General features: G+C 43.8%; 1 non-coding gene across 1 annotated transcript; it reads left to right on the top strand.

Annotated features, from left to right (window-relative positions):
• Positions 1 to 11208: 11208 nt before the first annotated feature.
• Positions 11209 to 11313, top strand: LOC123934283. Its single transcript, XR_006816766.1, has one exon. It is a non-coding gene; the product is annotated as a small nucleolar RNA U13 (small nucleolar RNA).
• Positions 11314 to 13855: the final 2542 nt, after the last annotated feature.

Below are 13855 nucleotides of genomic sequence, written 5' to 3'. Positions count from 1 at the left end.
CAGAGAACCATGGGGAAGGGAAGGAAAAATAAAATAAGATGAAAATTGAGAGGGAGGCAAGCCATAAGAGACACTGAATGCTAGGAAACAAACTGGGGGTTGCTGGAGGGGAGGTGGGTAGGGGAATGGGGTAACTGGGTGATGGACATTAAAGAGGACACATGATATAGTGAGCACTGGGTGTTATGTGCAACTGAAGTATTACTGAACTCTACATCTGAAACTAATGATGAACTATATGTTGGCTAATTGAATTTAAATTTAAAAAATTTAAAATTAAAAAAATGATAAAGATGTATTTTTCACCATAATTTTAAAAGACAAAAAAACCCTCTATCCCATCATGTGTTGAGGAGGCTTGTTTTATCCTTCTTTTTATATAGATTAAAATAAAGTCATTGTTGATAGAATGGAAAAATTTGTTTCCCATGGACCACTGAAAATCATTTTGCATACCCCCAGAGGAGCACAGAACACACTTTGGGAAACGCTGACCTTTGAACCTCCTATTACTTCAGTGCCTACAAGATCTGAGGCCAAGCAAGAGGAAAAGTTCAGGATCACTTCTGCTTTCCAAGAGCTTATGGTCAGATTGAAGAGTTAAAATATACAACCCTGGGAGGAGGGTGGAGCTTAAAAGAACTCTGTTCCTTAAAGACCACAGTGTCCAGAGCCATCTAAAGATTCAGGGAAAGACCAGACCTGTTTGGTTCAGAGTTCTATACCAAGTAGCCTGCACATGTCTGCCCAGGGTAGAGTCTCAATTGTTACTTGTCGGGTTCCATTAAATTGAGAGAAATAGGGACTGAGTAGCACACATCAGTGAGATACTCACAGGGTTCCTAACCTGAGGTTTGTAGATGGACTTCGGGGGTCTGTGAACTTGAATGGAAAAATCCCCATTTTCTGTAACCTCTAACGGATTTTCAGCATTTGCTTGCATTACAAATGTAGGCAACAAACCACAGTAATACCCACAGTGTCTGTGACTTTGCCACCAATATAAATCATGGATATTTTCATATTTCATTAGAGTCATTGTAGACATCTCGATATATTATTTACATGCATCATTAATTGAAATTAAATAGTTATTAGACCCGCCACTAAATCTTGTTATTTTATGCATTAGTAAAGAAGCATATATTATATGACACAAATTTGGTGGTTTTTAAAATTTTTGATCATCATATTTTAGGATAAATACAAAGGAATTCCTTTGTAATTCTACACACTTTACTTTCTGCATTTACTTTCTGTTGTTCTGACAAGGAGTCCATAGACTTCACCAGATGCCAAAGGTGTCTGTGACACACACACACACACACACACACAGAGTTAGGGCCTGCTGTTCCCCCAATGTAGCTGCCACATGACTGGGTCAAAAGAAAAACAACATAAAAGAAACCCTTTTGCCACATTTTGAAGGGCAAACGCCCATTCACCAACCCAGAGGGCAGTGAATTCACCAATTAACTGTTGTATACAGGAACTCCCAACAACCATCAGCTTCAATGTCCCTAAAATGCAGGCTGGTTGGTAAGGTCAAGGACTCAGAAAATTTGGTGTTGAGCAAAGAATATTAAAGTGATCTTACATCTACTGGGTTCAAAACATGGACTCTGGAGCTGGACTCCCCGTGTTTGTATCCTAGCTCCAACAGTTGAGATCTGTGTGAGCTTGGGTAAGCTATTTCACCTGGATGGCTTTCACTTTCCTGTCTATAAAAGAGGAACCACAGGGCCTGATTGCAATTGGCAGAAAAAATGGCTCTTTGACGATGTCCAGGTTCTAAGTCCTGGACCCTGAGAACATGTTAGGTTCTACGGCACAGAGCAACTAAGGTCACAGATGGAGTTAAGGTCAGTTGGCCTTAAAATAGGGAGATTATTCTAATTATCTGGGTGGACCCAATATAACCACAATATATCATAAAGTGTGGGAGCAGGAGGAACAAGAGAGTCAGAGATCTGAAGACGTAACAGTGCTGGATATGAAGACAGAAGAAGGGGAGGAATGCCAGTAGCCTCTCAAACTGGAAAAGTCAAGATTCTCCTCCAGAGGCTCCAAAAGAAGTGTGGTATTGCCAACACCTTGATGTTAGCTAGGTAAGACCCACCTTGGACTTCTGGCCTGCAGAACTGTAAGATAATAAGTGTGTGTTGTTGTTGTTTTTTAAAGATTCCATTCATTCACTTGACAGACAGAGGTCACAAGTAGGCAGAGAGGCAGGCAGAGAGAGAGAGGGGGAAGCAGGCTCCCCGCCGAGCAGAGAGCCCGATGCGGGGCTCGATCCCAGGACCCTGAGACCACGACCCGAGCCGAAGGCAGAGGCCCAACAGAACAGTGCCTAAAACACACTTGGTGCTATACATTTTGAGTGTTATAGAAATCACAATAAGTGAAAGAATTGAACCACTTCCAAAACAAACCAGGTCTGTTCAGGTCAACCCCCTGCTCTGTTCTATAATCCCCTAATGAACTCATGGACCCAGGCATGAATCACACACACAGCAGCTAACAGCACAAAACAAGAGATAACCAGACTTTAGGCACCTAAAGTTTGGCCTGGTAGACAAACACATGGTCACCTATGAAATAGTCTTGTCAAAAAAAAAAAAAAAAACAAAACAAAAAACCAGAATATTGGGCTTAAACCTAATGAAACTTATAGATCCAACTACCAATGTACGGGAAACATGGAAGAAAGAGGAACATGCCCAATGACACCACAGAGATGTAATCAGCAATATCTAGATCGTGGGAAACTCTGCAGCACTGCTTCCCATACTGTAATGTGCACATAAAACACCTGGGGAACTTGTTAAAATGCAGATTCTAGGGGTGCCTGGGTCGCTTAGTTAGTTAAGTCTCTGCCTTCGGCTCAGGTCATGATCTCGGGGTCATGGGATGGAGCCTTGCATCGGGCTCTCTGCTCAGCAGGAAGTGTGTTTCTCCCTCTCCCTCTGCCCCTTGCCCCCTCACTGTGCAATCTCTATGAGGCTTCTGATCCATGGACTCTATTTCCAGTTTCAAGGCTCTGAGGGATAAATGACCCATTTTTCTAGTAATAAAAGAATTGAAGGGGAAACCTACAGATTAAAAGATACGCCAACCATTACATAGTTTCACATTCGGGTAAACTGGTCGAGGACAGGGTTATTAATAAAGATAGGGAATTCAGCAGAGATAAGAATTTGACAGAAACCAATTATTTTAGTTTCGAATACATGAACTTAAAATGTTTGTGTTAGGGCCGCTGGATGGCTCAGGTCATGATCTCAGTGTTGTGATAAGCTCTGTCAGGTTCCATGCTCAGCAGGGAGTCTGCTTGGAATTCTCTCTATCCCTCTCCATCTGCCCATCTCCTCTCTCTCTCTCTCTCTCATTCTCTCTCTCTCTATAAATCTTTAAAAATAAAATCTTTAAAAATAAATTGTCTGTGTTATGGGGGGGGGAGGGACAAAATTCTAGGGGCACCTGAGCAGCTCACTTGGTTAATCATCTGCCTTCAGCTCAGGTTGTGATCTCGGGGTCCTGGGATCGAGCCCCACATGGGGCTCTCTGCTCAGTGGAGAGTCTGCTTCTCCCACTCCCTCTGTGCTCTCTCCCTCTGTGTTCTCTCTCTCACGCTCTCTCAAATAAATAAACAAAATCTTTTTTTTAAAGAAAAAAAAATTCTAGAGCTGCTTTTATATTCCTTAATTTGAAAGATGACTCAAATTTATGACTACAAATCTGTACCATCTGTAAACAAGTATACCTTTTTTAAAATCTTCTCTTTTAGCTTCCCCTTCTCCAGGACTTTTTTTTTTTTAAGATTTTTATTTATTTATTTGACAGACAGAAATCACAAGTAGGCAGAGAGGCAGGCAGAGAGAGTGGAGGAAGCAGGCTCCCCGCAGAGCAGAGAGCCCGATGTGGGGCTTGATCCCAGGACACTGGGACCATGACCCGAGCTGAAGGCAGAGGCTTTAACCCACTGAGCCACCCAGGCGTCCCATCCAGGACTTATTTTTAAGAATACTTTTTTTTAAATCTTCTCTTTTAGCTTTCCCTTCTCTAGGACCATACTCTTCTAAAGTTCTAGAAAAGACTATCAGGGCAGGCTCTCCCACAACTCATAAATCATAAAGAACCAATCACTTTCAGGAGTTCACAGACTTGAAATTCTATGGCTTTTTGCCATGCTGGCATTCTCCCTTGTTTTGTTTTTACAAATCTCAACAAAATACTTGTGTAACTAGCTAATTATCACCATACTTGAGGCCAAGCACATACCTCCAGGCCCAGTTTTCTGTCTGTGGAGATGTTCCCTCCACCTGAAATGCTATTCCGTGGATCCCACCAGCACTCTGTTCACCTGTTCCTTCTCTATGGGGCTTCAGCTCCCCACCCAGTGTAAGCAGACATCTGGTGCCTCTCCACCACACTGCACGGTGGCAGCCCTCAGCATCTCACTGTCTGAGGCCATCCAGTTCCTCTACTCATTTACTTCATATCGTCCTTCATCAAGCACCACCTCACCTCATCCTCCTTCTGAAATATATTCTCCATGTGGTCGGGAGCCTTTTCTCCCTCTCCATTACCAGGCACAGGTGGGAGGAAGGAAGGGAGGGAGGGAGGGAGGGAGGGAGGGAGGGAGGGAGGGCAGGGGAGGGGAGGGGAGGCTCTAAGTATCCTGAATAGCTCCATGGAGTCTGTAACTCAGCAGATCAAATGCATTCTTGCTAACAGCCTTATACACCTTCATACAACTCTATCCCATGTTTGTAGTAAGTAGTGAGTAAATGTTTTCTCAAGCCAATAGAGCTGCACTGCCCATTCCTTTCGAAGAGAAATTTAGGTCTCTATCAACGTTCATTGGACACCCAAGCTCTTGGCTCACGACATTTGGTCACAGAGAGGTCTCTGTGCAAATCAGTGATGATAGGACATGTGGTCCTCAATCTCCCATCACCCTAGAAGCTTTCAATACCTAACTATCTGGCCCCATGCCAGGGGGCTAATCAGAGGACTGAGCTTTCCATCGAAGGTCTGAAGTAGCACCAGCCTATTGGAAAAGAGAGGTATTCAGAAAGAGACTTCACTCTAAATTTCAGCTTCATCAGCTGTGGTCTGGGAAGGGATGCAGGGTCCTAGAGACCAGTGAACCTGGGTGAGAATCTCAGCCTCTCACGTATTAGCTTTATGATCTTGGCTGAGTTACAGAGAACCTCTCTGACCTTCAGTATCATCTCTAAAATGGGATAATAATAATTATCTCTACCTCACAGGTTTGTTGCGAGGATTAAGTGAGATGCTAGAAATAAAATGTTTAATCCAGGGGCACCTGGGTGGCTCAGTGGGTTAAAGCCTCTGCCTTCGGCTCAGGTCATGATCTCAGGGTCCTGGGATCGAGCCCCGCATCGGGCTCTCTGCTCCGCAGGGAGCCTGCTTCCTCCTCTCTCTCTGCCTGCCTCTCTGCCTAGTTGTGATTTCTCTCTGTTAAATAAACAAAATATTTTAAAAAAATGTTTAATCCAGTGCCCAACATGGAACACCTAATAGATTTTCTGTTCTTGCTGCTGCTACAGTGGCCCCTGTCTTCTGACCTCAGGAGAGCCACTGAATTCCTCCAACCCTCGGCAGGTTTTTCTCTAAGAAGGCATAAAAATGACCTACATCCACAGAAAGTTTGGTGCCTCCCTCCTTATTTCCTTCAATTTCCTGCTCAAATATCCCCTTTTCAAAGAAGCTTTCCCTGACCAGTCCCTTTCATATAGAAAATAGTCCACACTCTCTCTCCATCCCATCACACTTCATTTTTCATCCTAGGAGCGATTCACCTAATTCATTGCCATTTTTTTTAGTGTCCGTCTTCTCTGTCAGAGATCAGTGCCAAGAGAGTTACAGACTTTGTCTGTTGTGTTTACTGCCTTTCCTCTGGGCTCAAAACAGTGTCTGGCATGTGAAAGCATTCAATAAAGTTCTTGGAAAATGATGGATGGATGGCTAGACGGATGGATGGAAGGAAGAAAGGAAGGGAGAGAGAGAGAAAGAAAGAAGAAAGAAAATCAGTAACTACCAACAATAACTAACCAGCCCCAAGTTGCTGCTCAATGGATATTAGTTTCCTTCTTGCCTCCTAAGGCCAGAAGAATGAAGAGCTCTGGACATCCTCTCGGGGTGCGGCGCAGTTGCTGGGGGGAAGAAGTGAGAGAGGAATGCCCACAGACCTACCTCCTTCCCCCTTCACCAGCCATCATTCAAACAACCAGAACAAGGACAGGCTGCAGGTGCCAACAAGTCTGGCGCATCCCTCAACCCTGCGAGTCCTTCCTGCAACGAGTCCTGCAGCTTGCTGCTTGTGGAAAAGAATCCAGGCAGAATTTTGACGGCTGCTGCATTGTCCGTAACCCCAATCAACCCTGTCTGGCCAACCTAATGTGGGGCCACTGAGGGTGAGGGCTGGGCTGCCTTGGGGGGTCTCAGAAGCAGAAACTCAACGGGTTTGATGTACGGCACCATATATGGCACCCGGAACAGAACATCCGCTACCAGGTTGGCCGCTGTCAGATCTGCCTTCACGTAACAACACAGGCAGTGGCTGAGTCTCCGAAGCCACGTTACGAAGGCAGTGGTCAAACGGCAGAACCGTCTTTCCAACAGCAACCAGTTAGGCTGATCTTGTCACTCCTCTGCTGAAAACTCTCCACTGGGTTTCCATCACACTAGGAATAAAGCCCCAGCTCCTCTCCCAGGACCACATGAGGTCCAGCATGGTCTGGCCCTGCCCACCTGTCTCCCCAAAATCATCCCGGGCCTCCCGCTCCTCAGTCACTGCCCTCAGGCCCCACACATCCTGCTGCTGTGTTTCTGTACCAGGACAAATGTGTTGTCCTGCAGGGTTTTGTCCATTTGCCTCTGCTACCCGTGCTGGGTCTTCTCCTCAGCTGGATCTTAGCCCCGGGTGCTCTTCTGAAGTAGCTGAGCCACCGGCCCCTGCATCATCTCAGCCCGTCTCAGTATCACACGAGCACTTGGGCAGGTCCGTCAGCTTGTTTATTTGCTTATTTCCTACTCTCCCCTGCACCGTGAGTTCCCTGAGTGAAAGAAGTCTCCCTGTGCAGCTCACTAGAAGAGTCCCTGACACACAGTAAGTTCTCAATAAGTCTTTGTTAAAGGAATGGATGTTTGGGGAGTGGCATTCAAGGCCAGGAGTCAGCAAACTTTTTCTGTAAAGATCCAGATGGTAAACAGTTGAGGCTTTGGGGGCCGTGTGGTCTTGGTCACGGCGATTTAATTCTGCCACTGCAGCACAGAAGAGCCAATGACAACATGCAATTCAACAGGCATGGCATTATCCCAATAAAACATTTATAAAATTGGGCAGTGGGCTGCACTCAGCCCCCAGGGCTGTACTTTGCAAACCCTTCTTCTAGATCAAGATTCTGAACTCAAACGCACTCTCCACACAGCTACTTGACTTGATTTTTTTTTCCCCATATGCTACCCCATCTACTGTGTCTTCTTTAAGCATTAAATAAAACTGCATCAGATCCGATATTCTGACAAACAGGCTTCACTCAAGCAGACGAATCTTAAGTGCCAAGAGGGCACCAGACACTGGGCTAAGGGCTGAGAATATAACAAAGCACAAAACAGACCCCAGCCATGTTGTACGTAGTCAAGGGGCCAGACACGTGAAATAATGACAGTTCAACAGGAAGCATTATGATGGGGGCACAGTGGGCATTAAGAGGGGTGGAGCCTTCCATAAGGGGTATGACACCCCTTATATTAGAGGATGCTATGATTCCAGGATAATGGAAATTAAGAAGGATGGTTGGCCTGGAGAATCTTTTTTTTTTTTAACAATTCATAACACTCACCATAGCCGGTACCCTCCCCAGTGTCCATCACCCAGCCACCCACATCCCCACCACCACCCTCCACTCCAGCAACCCTCAGTTTGTTTCCTGAGATTAAGAGTCTCTTATGGTTTACCTCCCTCTCTGGTTTTGTCTTGTTTCATTTTTCTCCCTTCCGCTATGATTCTCAAGTTCCACCTAACAGTGAGATCATATGATAATTATCTTTCTCTGATTGACTTATTTCGCTCAGCCTAATACCCTCTAGTTCCATCCATGTCATTGCAAATGGTAAGATTTTGGTTTTTGAAGGCTGCATAATATTCCAGTGTGTGTGTGTGTGTGTGTGTGTGTGTGTGTGTGTGTGTGTTTATACACATACCATGTCTTCTCATATGCATTCATCTGTTGATGGACATCTAGGTTCTTTCCATAGTTTGGCTATTGTAGACATTGCTGCTATAAACATTCAGGTGCACGTGCCCCTTCGGATCACTACATTTGTACCTTTAGGGTAAATACCAAGCAGTGCAATTGTGGGGTCATAGGGTAACTCTCTTTTAAACTTTTTGAGGAACCTCCATGCTGTTTTCCAGAGTGGCTGCACCAGCTTGCATTCCCACCAACAGTGCAGGAGGGCTCCCCTTCCTCCGCATCCTCGCCAGCATCTGCCATTTCCTGACTTGTTCATTTTAGCCATTCTGACTGGTGTGAGGTGGTATCTCACTGTAACTTTAATTTGTATTTCCCTGATGCCAAGTTATGTTGAGCACTTTTTCATGTGTCTCTTTGGCCTGGAGAATCTTAAGCTATGTTACAAAATTCCTGGGGATGCATGAGGTTTAGGCAAAGTCCCATCAAGATCTGTGAGTGTGCGGTCTTACCCTGCCCTAAAATTAACCTTAGGCACCTCACTTCCCTGTGAAGACAGGAGAGCTTTTAGGAGGACCTGGTGCCTACATCAAGTCTTGAATTGGGAAGGAAAGACTGTTCGATTCACAGCACGTGCTAAGGCCGGAGAGGAGATGGCTTACTCCTTCTGCAAAACCAAGAGGCCTGGGTGCCTGGGTGGCTCAGTGGGTTGAGCCTCTGCCTTCAGCTCAGGTCATGATCCCAGGGTCCTGGGATTGAGCCCCATGTCGGGCTCTCTGCTCAGCAGGGAGTCTGCTTCCCTGTCTCTCTCTGCCTCCCTCTCTGCCTGCTTGTGATCTCTCTCTCTGTAAAAAAAAAAACAAAAAACCAAGACGCCTAATATGATTGGACTAGGGAGGGGGATGGAGTGAGGAGGAGTAAGGCTGGGCAGCAGACAGGAGTCACAACATTAGAGTGTGAGAAAAAATTTGAATTTTATCCTAAAGGCAGGAGGAAGCCTATCAAGGTTTTTCAGCAAAGCTGGAAAACCTGACTTGCTTTTTTGGAAATGTGCAGCTCAGTGTGTCCAGATGATGGACTAGGAGATAGACACTGGAAACCAGGAGAGGCTTTGTAAAAATCTTGGTTTAGAGTACACAAATAGAGCTTCAAGACAATCTCTAGTGGAAAAGACAAGTTAGCCTATTCTAGGATTTCCACTTGGGACAGACTTCCCTTTCAAATAGCAATAAGGATCTTCTTAATTTTCCCCCAAAGTCCAATAAGGTCCATTATAAGGGTCTAGCCATCAGGCTTAGAATGAGTTGAGCAAAGCAAAAATGATGGAGAAAAAGAAAACATAAAATGAGACTCTATTTTCCACTTTGAACTGAGGCCAACAGATGGACAGGAGCTTGCAGTTTTCCATGAGTAATGACTAAAGTAGGAAAAAACACTAATTATTATTATTATTCTTAGGTTGATAATTACATTCAATTGGACTACTTAAACAGAGAATGCCTTAGGGAGCAAAGAAAGTCGAAGGAATTCCATTATCAAAATTTAATTTGCAGCTCACGGTCCCCTCAGCATCGCTAATTAATATTCTCTCCCTAAACAAACCAGGATTGAGGAGGTGGGTGAACTACAGAAATATTGCCTATCACAGGAAACAATGGAGAATACACCAAATAAAAAAGACTGGGGTCAGACTCGTGATTTTTTTTAAAGATTTTATTTATTTATTTGGCAGAGATTACAAGTATGCAGAGAGAGAGGAAGGGAAGCAGGCTCCCTGCTGAGCAGAGAGCCTGATGCAGGACTCGATCCCAGGACCCTGGGATCATGACCTGAGCCTAAGGCAGAGGCTTTAACCCACTGAGCCACCCAGGTGCCCCAGACACTTGTGATTTTTATCATAATAAAATGCTCCTGAGGAGCCACTTGGCAAAATGCACCTGCACCATAATGCCTGGCAAGATTAATGGCTTCAAGACAAATGTAAGATTAAAACAAATTTCAGGTGCAGTCACTGAATTTAGACATTGGGAAGGAAGATGCTCATTTTGCTCCAGCCATCAATTCATGGCAAGTTTTTGGTTGGGGTTGTCTTTTTTTTTTTTTTAATGTGCCAGCATTCTATGCAATAATCGGGTTTCCTCTATGCCTGGGTCACAATCCATTTCAGATCTGTACCTCGAGGGCTCCCGATTCCTGGCACTGCTGAGGCAGCGGCTCATAAGAACACAGGCTTTGCACTGTGAGAGAGATGGGTTCAAATCCTAATTCTGGCATTACCTACATGTCGCCTAGAGCAAGTTTCTTAATCTTTCTGTGCCTCAGTTTCCTTATCTATAAAACGCATGCACCTGGTCTGTATTTCAATAAGTGTGAGTTGTTCTGGAATGATATTATGCTGGATCCCTTCCCCTGCATCCCTTCCCTTGCTCACAGGAGACAGACAAAAATAACCCATTCTGAATCAGATTCTGCATTAAGGGCCACTGGTTTTAAATATATACGCCTGGTTTGAATGTGAATGGACACGTGATCCTGGTAACTAGCCACTCCAAATTCTCACCCAGGTTCTAGAACCATCTTACTTTCACTTGTTGAAGTAGTAGGTGGATCTTCTTGTGTGTCAATTACAAGCCCTGTCTGACAGGGGGAGATTAAATCCCTGAAAGGGAAGAGAGATGGGAATAGGGCCCCAAACCATTAGCCTTTAGAGCAGGGGTCAAACAGGGGAAGTTGCAGTCATTGACTAAGTGTGATCCAAGGAGATATATAAAAACTCCAGGTAGCAAGGGCACCTGGGTGGCTCAGTGGGTTAAGCCTCTGCCTTCGGCTCAGGTCATGATCTCAGGGTCCTAGCATCGAGCCCCACATCGGGCTCTCTGCTCAGCGGGGATCCTGCTTCCTCCTCTTTCACTGCCTGCCTCTCTGCCTACTTGTTATCTGTCTGTCAAATAAATAAAATCTTTTAAAAAAAATTCCAGGTAGGATCCTTTTGTAGTTCATAAGCATGATGATTGGGTCTTCACGCTTTTATGTGATATGTGCCACCCCTTAAACCTTGTTACGACCTAGGCACATTACCCATCTGACGTGGGAAAAAAAAAAAAAATTCCAGGTAGCAGAGGTCTCTTTTGGACTCAGTAAATGTTGCCAATTATCACTAATAATAACCATAATAATAACTATCCCCCAGCAGGTGCTTACTATGTGATAGACATTTGGTTTAATGCCCTACATACATTATCTCATTTACGCCATAGGATGGTCTGATCAGGTCTAAATCTCTATTAGTCTCTATTTTACCCTGAGGAAACTGGAAGTCCAGAAATGCTAAGTAATTCTCCCAGATTACCTAGCTAGGAATTGGAACTTCAGGGGTCTGGTCCTAAAAATGCAATTATTTAACCACTATACTATATTGTCTTCCAAGCAAATACAGACCCTTAGCAAATGTCACAAGCGCTTCACCTGCTTGAGTTTCTTGTGGTTGCCATAACACAAGACCACAAACTGGCTGACACGGGCAACAGAAATGCGTTGTCTCACAATTCTGAAGGCCGGAAGCCTGAGATCCAAATGTCAGAAGGGCTGGATCCTTCTGAGGCTGGAATCTGTTCCATGCCTCTCTCCTCACTTCTGATGGCCTGCTGGCAATCTTTGGCATTCCTTAATAGTGGATCTCTGCCTTTATCTTCCCACAGCATTCTCCCTGCATGCATGCCTGTCTCCAAATTCCCCCTTTTAATTTTATTTATTTTATTTTATTTATTTGATTTCCAAATAGTTCAGGAAAGAATAGTGTGTGTGTGTGTCAGGTATATCTGAAGAGTAATTATACTATTATTTGAACTTTTCTTTCGACTTGAGAATTTTCAAGATGGGAAGTCAGATGAGGTGTGGAGGGGGGAAACATAGCCAAATAAGAATTTTACAAGCAGGGACTGACCTATATTACTGGTTATATTGAATTATTCCACTCTACTCCAATATGACCACATCATAACTGATTACAGGTACAAAAACCCTATCTCCAAATAAGATCACGTTCTGAAGGGTTGTGGGGATAGAGGTTCAACATATGAATGACGGGATCACAATTCAATGCATAAAATCGCCCACACCCATCTGTCTCTACTGATTGTTCCCCCATCTTCTGAGCCAAGGTATGGGGAGGGAAACAGTGTTTCTACACACTCCCAAACATACTGCAAGATGTAACTCTTCATTCCAAACCCCACAGAGCCATTTATCCCACGTTAGAAAGGAGAACTGAAAAGGGATACAGTGCAAAAAACGTCAAAGCAAAGATAAATGTTTCCTCGGGGGCAACAACTCTCAGAGATTTGAGTAGTAAGTTTTTGAAAAATGGACACATGAGGAACAAAGGTTGAGTTTTGTGAAATCATTGATAACCCCCACGACAACACCCAGCCTTCCTCCATGATTATAAATGGGGGGATTTGAAATGGAACTTCTATTGTGTGGCTTTCAAAGCCCTTGGTGGCCCAGAAGTAGTGAATCATTTCTAAGGTAAAGCACTTCCTTTGAACTCAGGGGGAAACAAAAGTCGGCAGATAAAAAATGATAATTCTGGGAGCAGATCTATGAACAACTTGAAAACTGAACATTGCTTTTTTATATTCCTGAAGACGAACCAGTCCTGTGACCCCTGGGGGAATAAGCGCCTAAGACTGAACACCAAAAATAAAATCTCTCAACATGTCCCAAACTCATACAGGAAATCTCGCACAAACCCCTCCCCAATAAATAACAGATGTGATGTAAAATGCAGAGTCCCTTGTCTAGCAATGGACATAAGAGGATAAACAGTTCATTCTTTCAACCATTATCTACAGAGCGACTGTCATATGTTGAGCGCTGTCCCAGGTCCTAAAAAGAAATATCTTTACCCATTATGTGGATCCTAAACTCTGAGTAATTAAATCATAGATCTAAAAGCAACTTCAGGAATCATTTATGAAGACAAAGGATGGTAAAGGAGATTGAGGAAGGCATGTGTCTTGTATTTCTGTTGTGTGTCATTTAACAAACTCCTCACAGGAAACTTTCAAGATGGTGTCTTCCCTGTGAGGAGGTATTATGAATCTCATTCCCATCATTTTGTAGGAATCCACAGTGATTAAGCTCCTTTTCTCCTGGTGGGGCATAATTTGTATAATTATTACAAGGAACAACTATTTGGCTTTTGAACTCCTCCTATCTAACCGAGGCCAAAGTTATTTGAGGAAAAAGATACGTTCTCTATCTTGGGGACATGGACAGTCCTGAGGATGTATAAAATGCATATATATAATAAGGTTATTTCTATAACAAAATAATACAATATGAAAATATTTTATTAGGGCAGAGGTTGAAATTGGCAACCCCTAGAGGTCAGCCCCTGCTTGTAAAATTCTTATTTGGCTATGTTTCCCCCCTCCACACCTCATCTGACTTCCTATTTTGAAAATTCTCAAGTCTAAAGAAAAGTTCAAATAACAGTATGATTACTCTTCAGATATACCTGAAACATACACACACTTTTTTTTTCTGAACTATTTGGAAATAAAATACAGACAACAGAACACTTCACTCTGGAATATTTCAGTGTGAATTTCTTTACAGTAAGTACA

Source organism: Meles meles, chromosome 21 (genome assembly GCF_922984935.1).
Source record: "Meles meles chromosome 21, mMelMel3.1 paternal haplotype, whole genome shotgun sequence".
In the NCBI taxonomy this organism is placed as follows: Eukaryota; Metazoa; Chordata; class Mammalia; order Carnivora; family Mustelidae; genus Meles; species Meles meles.
Note: the sequence above shows the minus strand (reverse complement) of the source record. Positions and strands in the feature narration are given on the sequence as shown.